Source organism: Panulirus ornatus, chromosome 50 (genome assembly GCF_036320965.1).
Source record: "Panulirus ornatus isolate Po-2019 chromosome 50, ASM3632096v1, whole genome shotgun sequence".
Lineage (NCBI taxonomy): Eukaryota > Metazoa > Arthropoda > Malacostraca > Decapoda > Palinuridae > Panulirus > Panulirus ornatus.
The window spans coordinates 23450475-23463686 of record NC_092273.1 but is presented as its reverse complement, the minus strand read 5'-3'; the positions used below and the strand labels follow the sequence as shown (position 1 = coordinate 23463686).

The 13212-nt window shown below is 39.9% G+C and overlaps 1 protein-coding gene across 4 annotated transcripts in view; it reads left to right on the top strand.

The window, feature by feature from the left end:
• Window positions 1–13212, top strand: part of wls (Wnt ligand secretion mediator) — a 93765-nt gene that overhangs the window by 63890 nt on the left and 16663 nt on the right. The window lies entirely within an intron of this gene.

The following is a 13212-nucleotide window of genomic DNA, read 5'->3' as shown; positions in this document are numbered from 1 at the left end:
CTTCTTAGTTCATATGAAGATGGAGTCAAATACTAGATCATGCACACCATTGTGACCTATTGCAACTATATCCCTATGTGTATCTTTGTCCCAGTTCCCCTCTAAGGTTGGATAGTTCCATGAGCCTTGTGAGAATCTCTAAAATTCCTGAGGGTTAGACCCTCTCAATACCTTCTGGTGAGGTGAATGGCTCCTTCCTCACTAACCATCTATTTGTTGCTAGCGTGCTGCTGGCTTCGCTAGGGTCTGCCCATAGACAGATCAGCAACCTCCACATGGCAGTGACATCTTTTATTTGTCCCTAAGAAATAAAAAGAATTATCCCTCACCACCCAGTCATGATGCTAGCAAAACATACACACTGAAACAACCCAACAAGCTCTAAACAGCCGACCTTCTAGCTCAGTTTTACCAACATCCCACCAGACATCCATCCATCAGAAACTACACTACCCAGACAAACATGAGTCTCACACTCCCTCTTATTCTCTGGGCATCACCCATCACTATAACAGTACAAACAGTTTCAGCATGTCCTGAGATTCTTCATACCAAGGATGCAACTACCATAAAGAAGACACTGAGCTTACTATTCAATGGCCCTAGGGCACTAAGGCATGTGCAGCAGCTGGGGGAAACCTTGGAAAGGTCTGTGGGACCTGGTTGTGGATAGGGGCTGAGGTTCTGTTGCATTGCACATGATAGCTAGAGAATGAATGTGAACAAATGTGGCCTTTCTTTGTGTTCCTGGCACTCCAGGAATTTTGTCATGTATGAAAATCATTGGATTAATGTGGTATACCGGGGTCGACGTGCTGTCAGTGGATTGAATCAGGGCATGTGAAGCGTCTGGGGTAAACCATGGAAAGTTGTGTGGGGCCTGGATGTGGAAAGGGAGCTGTGGTTTCAGGCATTATTGCATGACAGCTGGAGACTGAGTGTGAGCGAATGGGGCCTTTGTTGTCTTTTCCTGGCGCTGCCTCGCGCACATGAGGGGGGAGGGGGATGTTATTCTGTGTGTGGTGGGGTGGCGATGGGGGTGAGTAGGGGCAGACAGTGTGAATTGTGTGCATGTGTGTATATGTGTGTGTCTGTGTGTGTATATATGTGTGTACGTTGGGATGTTTGGGTGTGTATGTTTGTGTGTGTGGACGTGTGTGTGTGTGCATGTGTGTGGGGGTGGGTTGGGCCATTTCTTTCGTTTGTTTCCTTGCGCTACCTCGCAGGCGCGGGAGACAGCGACAAAGCAAAATATATATAAAAAAATATAAATGAAAATATATGTATTTTTTTCATACTTGATCACCTTTTCCTACGTCAGCGAGCTAGTGTCAGGAAACAGACGAAGAAAGGCCATAGCTGCTCACATCCATACATGTGTAATGCACTGAAGCCACAACTCCCTCTCCACATCCAAGCCCTTCAGACCTTTCCATGGTTTACCTCAGATGTTTCACATGCCCTGGTTCAGTCCATTGATAGCACGTTGACCCCATTATACCACATTGTTCCAATTCACTCTATTCCATGCACACCTTTCACTGGACTGCATGTTCAGGCCCCATTCTTCCATCTCCAGTTTGATCTCCCGGTTCTCCTTGTTCCCTCCACTTCTGACACATATATCCTCTTTTTTCAACCTTTCCTCACTCATTCTTCATATGCCTAAACCATTTCAACACACACTCCTCTGCTCGCCCAACTTTGTTTCCACACATCTCTCTTACCCTTCCTTTACGTACTCAATCAAACCACCTCACACCACATAGTGTCCTCAAACATTTCATTTTCAACACATCCACCCTCCTCCGTGCAGCCCTATCTATAGGCCATGCCTTGCAACCATATGATATTGTTGTAACTACTGTTCCTTCAAACATACCAATTTTTGCTCTCTGAGATAATGTTCTCTCTTACCACACATTCTTCATCACTCCCAGAACTTTCCCCCCTACCCCACCCAGTGACTCGCTTCCCCTTCCATGGTTCCATTTGCTGCCCAGTCCATTCCCAGATATCTAAAACACCTCACTTCCTCCAATTTTACTCCATTCAGACTTACATCCTAACATGTCTCTCAGCCTGGCTGAACCTATTACCTTGCTTTTATTCACGTTTACTCTAAACTTTCTCCTTTCACACACTTTTCCAATCACAGTCACCATCTTCTGCAGTTTTTCATTCAAATTAGCTACCAGTGCTGTATCATTGGCGAACAAGAACTGACTTACTTCCCAGGGCCTCTCATTCCTAACAGACTGCGTACTTGCCCCTCTCTCAAAGACTCCCATTTATTTTCCTAACCACCCCATCCATAAATTAACAATCAAGGTGACATCACACTCTCCTGCTGCAGAACAACCTTCACTTGGAACCATTTGCTCTCCGCTCTTCCTATTTGTACTCATGTCTTACACCCTTAATGAAAACTTCTCAGCTTCTAGCAGCTTACCTCCCACACCATGTATTCTTAAAACCTTCTGCAAAGCATCTATATCAACCCTATTATATGTCTTCTTCAGATCCATAAATGCCACATACAAATTCATCACTTTTTCTGAGTGCTTTTCATGCACATTCTTCGAAGCAAACACCTGACCTACACATCCTCTACTACTACTAAAAGCTCACTGTTCCTCCAATCTGATGGTCTGTACATGCCTTCACTCTCTCATTGAAAACCCACCCATTCAATTTACCAGGTATACTCAACAAACTTATGCCTTTGTAATTTGACATTCACCCTTAACTTATGCCTTTGTAATTTGGCATTCACCCTTAACCCCTTTGCTTTAATACGGTGGCACTATACGTGCATTCCGCCAATCCTCGGGACTTCACCATGATCCATAGATACATTGAATATCCCTACCAACCAGTCAACAACCCAGTCACCCCCTTTCTAAATATATTCAAATGCAGCGTTATTCACTCTCACCACATTTCATCATCTGCATGGTGTTCACCACCTCTTCTCTCTTCACCAAACCACTCTCCATGACTCTTACACTTCGTATACCACCCCAACCAAAATGCCCTACATCTGCTTCTCTATCATCGAAGACATTTAACAATCCTTCAAAATACTCACTCCATCTCCTCCCCACTCTTTCATTACCTGTTATCACTTCCTCTTTTGCCCCTTCACTGATGCTCCATTTGTTCTCTTGCCTTTTGCACATTATTTGCCTCCTTTCAAACATCTTTTTATTGTCCCTAAAGTTAAATGATACTTTCTCACCCTAACTCTCATTTGCCATCTTTTTCAACTCCTGTTGCTTTCTCTTACACATCTCCCTATCATTTGCACTCCTTCCATGTTAGTACTGCCCAAACACCTCTTTTCTCTTCCACTTGCAACTGTACTTCTTCATCCCACCACTCACTACCCTTTCCAGTCTTCCCACCTCCCAACTTTCATATGCCACATGCATCTCTTGCACATACCATCACTCTTTCCTCGAAGCACTCTATCACCTTTTCCCACATCAGTGAGGTAGCGTCAGGAAACAGACATACACATATGTACACATATATACATGTACTTATTCAAACTTGCTCGCCTTCATCCATTCCCGATGTCACCCCGCCCTACAGGAAACAGCATCTCCACCCCCTGCATCAGCGAGTTAGCGTTAGGAAACACATGAAGAAAGGCTACATCCGCTCTCACTCATTCTCTAAAAGTCATGCGAATGGGACAGAAAGCAAATTAGAGACGGAAGGATGGAGTGGAAAAGATTTGATTTTATGTTGGTGGAAGAAACCAAGCCTTACTTGTTACAGTTTACCATTGTATCCCATCCAAGATGATTGTGGTGAATTTTAGTAAGTTGTAAGGCAGAGTAATGATTGATCGTATTAAATGGAAAAGAAGAGGAAAAGATGGGTTTAGGGAGGGAAAAGGACATCTAAATCAGATTTTTGCACGTAGACAAATTGTGGAGAAAGTTTTATGCAGAAAGAAAGTGAATGCTTACCTACAGACTCCCACTCCATACATAAACAGCCTATACTTACAGATCCCCCTTTACCCAACAGAGAAGACATCAACACAATAAATACTCATTGTAATTAACTGACAAGCATAAAACAACCACCCTTTCAGCCTATTACTGTCAAGCATGAAACAACAACCTTTTCAACTCCCCCATCTCCATTCCTCCAGGCATATTCCTGTTTGATACTACATTCCCGAGGTTTATTAGATTTTCTGAACACCACCCATCCCTCCATCATTACAAACACCGTTTTAACATATCATGAGACTTCCTGATGTGCAAGAAGCATCTTTATACTGAACACAATGAGTACCTACCTCATTTTTTTCCATACTTGCCTCACAAAGACATACACATCACCACACTCATTGACTTGTGGTTCTGCCCACTGGAATGGCCAGCTTCCTGAGTGCTGCTGGAGCTCTATAGAAGGGATCCTGTGGCAGGAAGGTAAGGTAAGGTATAAAGTCATAGGCTACAGTCTTGGACAGAAGTCCTTATCAAGGCTAGGCTTTAGATAAAGTATGAAAAGGGCTAAAGAATAAAGAAGTTAGGAGAGAAGAGGAAAAGTAATTCAAAAGTCTTAGAGGAAGTAAAAAAAAACCTGCCTTTTAATAAAGTTCCAGTAATAACTATTACATAGTACGAGAAGTTAAAGAGCTCCAAAGATTAGCTGTATTGAGAAAGAAAGACATCATAACAACTCGCTCTTGAGTTGCCAGCAGGCACGTAGTAATCATGCAGCACAGTCACTCGATGAATCTGTCTAACGGTAAGGAATCATAAGCAGCCAGATTTAAAATTCAGAAACTAGAGAAATGTCTGTGGAGATGGCAAAGAGAGCCATCACTGGTGTGTAGGGCAGTTGAGTCTAGTTTGGGATTGCTTTGGGCTCAACTCTGTTCAGAAAATATGATATATTGAGCTTGAACTATGCCAGATATGAGAGCAGTACTCCATACAAAATTGAATTTGTCCTCTCTTTATTAGGGCAAGTGTACAAAACTGAAGAATTTGCAAGACTTACAGTTTCTTAGAGGCAGATGTTGCTGTTTGTGTAATATGGGTTACCGAGATAGATTAGTTGATCTGCAGGTACTAGATGTGTTTATTGTGTTAGATGATGGAATTATAGAGCCATTAAAGAGGTGGGAAAATTGTAAGGGGATTTTAAAAAAGGAAATGGAAAGAAATTGGGTTTTAGAAGTGTTCAGTTGAATTGAACTGTATCTACTCCAATAGGAATTTGGTCTGAGTTTTGGAGGTAATTATGATTAGGTGCGACATTGTTTGAGCAGAATAAGATAGATTGTATTTATAGAGAAATGGGGATATTTAGTATTTCATCATCAGCATATGAGGACGTTTGATTATCTGTTGAAGATTTGATTGAATTGTTGACTGAAAGAAGGAAAAGCTAAGTAGACTAGACTGAAATCTTAGGGTACTCTTCATTGGTAAACCATACTGGGAGGGGATATATAGATTTTATAAGAAGTGTTGATAACACCACCCCTCTAACCTTCTACCACTCCCAAGGCATAAGGAAAAAAGATCCCTGGAGAGAAACTTTGTATGTAACTTCAAGTATGTACAGCAGGATTTTACCTAAACGGCATTGTTATTGCAAAGCACTCACTGCATGCCTTGCCTGATGAATAAGCTGTTTCTTTCCTTTATCATGCACATTTCATAATTGTTAGTCTTAGGTTCATCTGGGAATGACATCAACCATATATCAAGTTTTCTTTTAAGTATTTTTGTTCCGTGCATGTTTCTTGGTCCTTGTATTGAATAATCTTTCCATTTTTTGCTAGACTCTCATATGTTTTTGGTTGCTATAGTTTTTGTGTATACTAAGATATCATTGTTGTCTTAGTTGCTCTGTTACTTCCATCGATATGCATTCAGACTCAATAATTATTCGTGATGCCTTCAGTTTTCTGCCATGCATTGTTTTAGTTCTTTCAACTTCTCATGATAGTTGATATGTTGCACTCCCCTTATTTTGCTTTGAAGTGTTTCTGAATTCTCCCTAACTTGATTAGTTCTGTTTGTGTGATTAGTGATCATATGACACAGCAGTGCTGTATTCAGTTTTAATTCTTATATACAGAGAGACATCTTTTAACAAAGCCTCGCTTGATGGTTTTTTCATTTAACGGACATGAAAAGAATAATCATTTAATTAATGAAAAGTATATAATGGTCTCATATGATATATAATGGTAGGTAGTTGTTGGTAAGTGGCCAACATCCAGGGAGGTATAATACCAGCAGCACCAGCCTGAGTACTGAGAGGGTTAATGATGGTTGCATATGAGCCAGCATTTAAATGGTTGTCAAGTTGCACTTCTCTGACCAGAGGTAGCTGTCTTTGCTTTCTTCCTCAACCACACACAGGCTAGTGGCATTCTGTCGACAAGCATAGTCTCTCTTAGTCATACATAACACTTGACAACACTTAACTCACACAGTTCATTCTTTGTAACTGTAGATTTTCCTTTGGTGCGCACACTGCTATCCTTGCCTTTTGGCATAATGTTAGGTGCAATAGAGAGAAGTAGTAGTTCAGAACATTTTGGCAGCAGCATGAGTTAGAGACTTTAGGTAGAAGTAGTTGGTAGGAACATTAGGCAGGGGCATTAGGTAGAAGTAGTCAGTAGGAACATTAGGTAGGAGCCTTTACAAACAGTGCACTAGAGTTGCCCTCAGCCAGTGGCTTGTTGAGGGTGAAGCTCTAAAAGATTAAGAAGTGGCATTGGAGTTTCACTAGTTATGGAGACTATTGTCGTGGCCACCCCCTTGAGGAAGTTTCTGTTGGGAATAGGCATTAGATATATTATTATTTTTTAATTATTATACTTGATCACCGTTTCCTGCATCAGCGAGGTGGCACCTGGGAAACAGAAGAAGAATGGCCCATCCACTCAAATACACATATACATACATAGACATATACAAATATACACATGTACATACGTAAAAAGATCCATTAGATGTTGAAAAAAAAGAACCATTGGATATATGTGCCACCATCTTTGTTTACTTTCTCTAAGGCAGTTGTGTACAGCCTGTCATAACTCTCATTAGTTCATTATCAGTCTCTTTTTAGGTATCTCAAATATATTTAGAGAACATGTAAACTCATCTGTCAGTTTCTCTATATCATTGATGTTTGGGAGCTTCCATTGAGGGGATGGCCATGGCAGAGTTTCCACTTATCCCTGTCCATACACACCTCCCTCACATGTGCCATTCCATGCATTCTTCCCCCATTTCTCTCTCTCTCCAGTAGTCTTCCACTCAGTATCCCTGTGTCACAGGTGGTCTTCCTCTCACACCAACCCCTTTAATTGTACTATCGCACACTCTCCTTGTAAACTCCTCTTCGTGCATTCTTTACACATGCCCAAACCACTTAAAAGTATAACATTTCACCTACTCATCCATTGCACAATTCATTTCTTTTGTATTTCCTGCCATACCAAAACTCTCATACACTCCCTCATCACTTTATTCCATCTCATCATACAACATGCTCCTTGCAGGATAACCCAAGTGTGAGTATAGGTAAAGCGTCAGAGGTGCTGTGGCAAGTTAGTAATCGAGGCACATGTGGGTCAGTCTTGTGGATTAGCTTCCTCTACTATTAGAATGATACTCTTTAATAGTGAATGTATGAAATGAACCAGTCCACCATGTTCTAAGTTGCAATGAATTTTTCCACACAAGGAATGAACCACTGTAAAGGATGGAGAGTAGACCAGGAAGTTATATGTGCATTTTAGAGAGTGGTAGCATTGATCAACAGCAGTGCATGCTCCAGTTATCTTTAAAATGCCAAAATAACATGTGCAGGGCCATTACTGTAACGGAAGGAAGCCATTCCACCGCACATCCTAGTGTGAGAAATGAAGCTGTCAAGAACATGTCCATAGCTACCATATTATGATGACCTCATTTGATGGATTTTTTTTTTTTTTTTGCTTAAAGGACATTCCTCAAGAACACATCTTGTGTGTTATGAGAAGTCTCTTTGTGTTCATCAAACATTTTCATCATGCCACTCATTATTTTGCATGAAGGTACTATTTCATTAAAGTTCCCTTTGATGTTTTCTCCACTCTCTATGTCCTTTGACATGGGACTATAGTTGGAAGTCATATTTATTGTTAATTGTTCCATGGCTAATTTGCTCATTTTTATCTTCACTGAATTCTATCAGGTTTCCTCTGTCCATTTGCATATCATGTTTAGGTATTTTTACAATTGATATACATTTTCTACTATTCTAATCCTTTCACTCTTTCATGCAATTTGCAAAACATGAGACAGTGCCTTTTACTTCTTTCTCATTGTCCAAAATTATCATTACAAATGGTATTGAAGCGGCTACTGTTTCTTCTGGTATTATGATAGAACTTCCTCTTCAGATATGCTTCTCTTTGCAATTACTGAATTTTTTGCTGGATTAAAAATTTTTATCTTTTTTTTTTTTCTTTAGATTACCCTTCATATATAGTTTGTTACTTTCTTTAATAATACTTGTGGAAAAAGTGTCTATTATCTTTCCATATGATAGTTGTACATTATTTTGTGTACTTTTATTAGTTACAAGTCCATGCCATCTATTATTTATGTAATTAGTGTTAATCAACTGCTCTGCTGTTATTTTTTCTATCATTATATGTAATGTAAGCCTGATTAGCCTACACTGCTTTAGCAGTAGCTTCTATCTGCATTTGTGTATTAGTGTTTTTAAGCTATTTTATGTACATCTGCTGTAATAGATTGATCAGTGTTTTTTCTCATGAATTCCACAAAGGTTTTGCTATTGTTGTATTTGTCTTTTTAGGGGAAAATAGCTGGGATTCCATATGGTAATCGTGCTGAGTTCTGTTTAACACTGTTGGTGCTTTCATCCTCTTTCGAGGCAAATGTAGCACAGTAGGGTATTATAGTCTTCAATCTTGCCACATATTAACTGTAATTCCATATGTGCTCTAAGATCTATTGGCTGGACATATATGGCAACCCAGATACAAGATGAATCATTGGAGTAGCTTGCCAGCTTCAGTATTTCTTTAATAAGCATGGTGGATAGTTGCGTGCTTGTATCGGGACTCACTCACTCAGGGACAAGATTACAATTCCCCCTGCTGGCTCTGTGCACCTGTCTCTTTGGGATACTCCTGCTGCCCATATCGGCATTCTTACAGGCTCAAAAATAGTAGAGTGCAGGATAAGTTTATGAAATGAGGAAGAAAATCTCTTTATCCTTAATTATGTGATGAGGAAACTCAGTTTGAAATGTAAAATATTGACAAGTGAGGAGGAAGCACTTGTGAGAATGGGGAGTGGGCTCCAAACAGAACCAGTAAAGGTGAGTTTTGATGTGTTTGTGGTGCAGAGGCTGAGATTGTAAGTCCAGTGTATGTATAGCCCTTTGATAGCCATGATTGTGGGATTTTAATTCCCTTAAAGAATATATGGTTTTCACATTTTATTATGTACCATATGTTTCATTATTTTTTTTACTGGGGTAGGCATATCGAGAAAAGAAAAGCAGATGTAGTTTGACTTTTGGCTATTTCAATATTAGTAAAGATATGCTCTCCATGTTTCTCTTTTTTTTGTGCTTAATGCCTACTTATACTGATAAGTTAGAATCTGACATATCATATAATGGTTTCTTTCATTTTTTTACCTTAAAAGAAATGATATTTGATTCTTTTTTGTTTTTCTTGCTTTACTCCTGTATAAGAATAGAACTTTAGTATTTTGTTTCTTGCTTTGTATTGCTTTTTCCTCTTTTATTTTATGTTTTCTTATGACTCCATAAATCCATCCTCTTTTTCTTGTAATTTCTTTCAGCTCAACCCATGACTCCATAAATCCATCTTCTTTTTCTTGTTATTTCTTTCAGCTCAACCCTTTCTCTGCTTATTGCACATCATTCCAGATCTTACATTCTCTTCATTTTGTCCATTATTTTCTCTCACTTCATTTGTTTTACTCTTTTACATGGAACTGATAATTTAGCCCTTAAAGATCAAGCCTGGAAATTAAGTGAGGTTCACAGGACTGCAGTTGAATAAGTATACAAAGAAAATATTGTTGTCCATCAGTTGGTAATATCAAGAAAGGTTATAGAAAAAGGAAAAATCTCGTAGATTATGATTATCCATATATGTTGCTGAATGGATTTAAGTTTAGTGCACCAGACCAGCTTAGCTTGTTACATTTTTGTTGACTTTTGCTGACTTGTATGCCTTTGCCCTATCTCCACCACTGCCAATGGATAATTGATATACTTAGAACCTAATGCTAACTGTTCAAACTGCCAAACCATTATCACCATAATTAGTGCTGCAAAGACTATCATTAAGTAGCCATTTATTGATGGGGATGAGGGGTTCACAAGAGGGCTTTTCCTTCCCCTATTGTGGTACAAAGGTCCCTTGTTTTTCACAGTATTTTCGACTGCAGAGCGAGTATCCTTAGTACTTTTTCCACCTTTTGTGTGAGTACTGTGGTAGCCATGGATTGTTTCTAGCTATGCCAGGTGGATACCAGCAGTGGTGGCATGATGTGCACTGTGATGCATGAATGGGATAACTGCATCACCCAAGCATCCTTGCCTGTGCTGTGGCTGCATTGGTCTGTCTTACTGTAACTCTTACTGAGTGAGGAATTCCACAAATGATCTTGATGCTTCACAAACTTTTGATTATTTAATAATTTTTTGTTCCTTTGTACCTTTGAATATGGACTCTTAAGTATAAAGCTAGTAATGCAAATTGCACTACCTCAAAGAGAGGAAGGAAAGTGACATCTTTTGAGCAAAAGTGGACTTAAGTGATCACTGTGCATATGGTAAAAATGCAGTCTTCTGGGAAGTATTTTGGTATTAGTGAGTCAACAGTGAGAACCACAAAGAAAATGGAGGCAGGCTTTTGTGCAGCATAGCTGAGTGGCTGCTTTGTAGATGTACAGAGGCCAAGTATAGTATTATGTCTTATTTCTTTTCTTTTTTTTTTTTTTTTTTTTGCTTTGTCGCTGTCTCCCGCGTTTGCGAGGTAGCGCAAGGAAACAGATGAAAGAAATGGCCCAACCCACCCCCATACACATGTATATACATACGTCCACACACGCAAATATACATACCTACACAGCTTTCCATGGTTTACCCCAGACGCTTCACATGCCCTGATTCAATCCACTGACAGCACGTCAACCCCGGTATACCACATCGCTCCAATTCACTCTATTCCTTGCCCTCCTTTCACCCTCCTGCATGTTCAGGCCCCGATCACACAAAATCTTTTTCACTCCATCTTTCCACCTCCAATTTGGTCTCCCTCTTCTCCTCGTTCCCTCCACCTCCGACACATATATCCTCTTGGTCAATCTTTCCTCACTAATTCTCTCCATGTGCCCAAACCATTTCAAAACACCCTCTTCTGCTCTCTCAACCACGCTCTTTTTATTTCCACACATCTCTCTTACCCGTACGTTACTTACTCGATCAAACCACCTCACACCACACATTGTCCTCAAACATCTCATTTCCAGCACATCCATCCTCCTGCGCACCACTCTATCCATAGCCCACGCCTCGCAACCATACAACATTGTTGGAACCACTATTCCTTCAAACATACCCATTTTTGCTTTCCGAGATAATGTTCTCGACTTCCACACATTCTTCAAGGCTCCCACAATTTTTGCCCCCTCCCCCATCCTATGATCCACTTCCACTTCCATGGTTCCATCCACTGCCAGATCCACTCCCAGATATCTAAAACACTTCACTTCCTCCAGTTTTTCTCCATTCAAACTCACCTCCCAATTGACTTGACCCTCAACCCTACTGTACCTAATAACCTTGCTCTTATTCACATTTACTCTTAACTTTCTTCTTTCACACACTTTACCAAACTCAGTCACCAGCTTCTGCAGTTTCTCACATGAATCAGCCACCAGCGCTGTATCATCAGAGAACAACAACTGACTCACTTCCCAAGCTCTCTCATCCCCAACAGACTTCATACTTGCCCCTCTTTCCAAAACTCTTGCATTCACCTCCCTAACAACCCCATCCATAAACAAATTAAACAACCATGGAGACATCACACACCCCTGCCGCAAACCTACATTCACTGAGAACCAATCACTTTCCTCTCTTCCTACACGTACTCATGCCTTACATCCTCGATAAAAACTTTTCACTGCTTCTTTTCACTATTTCTTTTCTGTATTGTGAATTATTTCTTTATACTTTTGTAGACCATATTATATTGTTTTTGAGTTATAATGCTGATTTTTTTTATTTTGAAGTACTCGTTATAGGACTTGGGTATGTCTGTCTCCCCCTAACCCCTATTTCTTTTATGGCTAGTACCTTGCCAACCAAGGTCTTGCCTCCAAGGAGTCTCTATATAGGACCTCTCTATATGGGTAACTGATACACCATAACTCTTTCCCAATGCTAATAGTAGTTGCTCATGATATAAGGCATCTCTACATACCAGTAAAATGCACCTTTCATTTTAAATGACTGCAGGAAAATGTAACCTGCACAAGGATGGCTTGGTTCACCACTGGGTAAGACATTGTGTTATATGGGTAGCTTTAACCTGTGAATTTTTCTCAATGTAATTTACAGTTTCTCATGGCAGAAGGCATCTTTACATGCCAGTTAAGCATGTCTCCAAATTTAGATGTAGTTGGAAAGAGGCATTTTTGTACAAATATGGCAAGGGTCTCTACTACACCATAAAACATTCAAGTACAAAGCCCTGTAGGGGTTAGTCATTTGATGGTAGTTCTTGAATTATTTCTGTTGAAGACCACATACCAATTTGTGTTTGCTGTTGGAACATTAACCTATGCTCAATTCTGTCTTGTTTGAGTAAGAATTTGATGTGCTTGATTTGCTTATTTTTTCTGCTATGTAGTTTCCAGTTACTTCTATTATGTTGTAATCTGATATACATTCTTTAATGACTTTGATTTCTCTGATGAGCGTGATGATATAGTTAGAATGTAAGTATGTGAGGGAGGCATGTAAAGACAGGGATAAGTGGAGACTCTTTTGCGTTGTCCGCCCCCCTTAATGAGAGTTCCTGGAGGGAATGGATGTCAAAGATATTGATAGATAGACAGAATGTAAGTTGATTGTATTGTTGTTTTTTGTTGCTTTGTG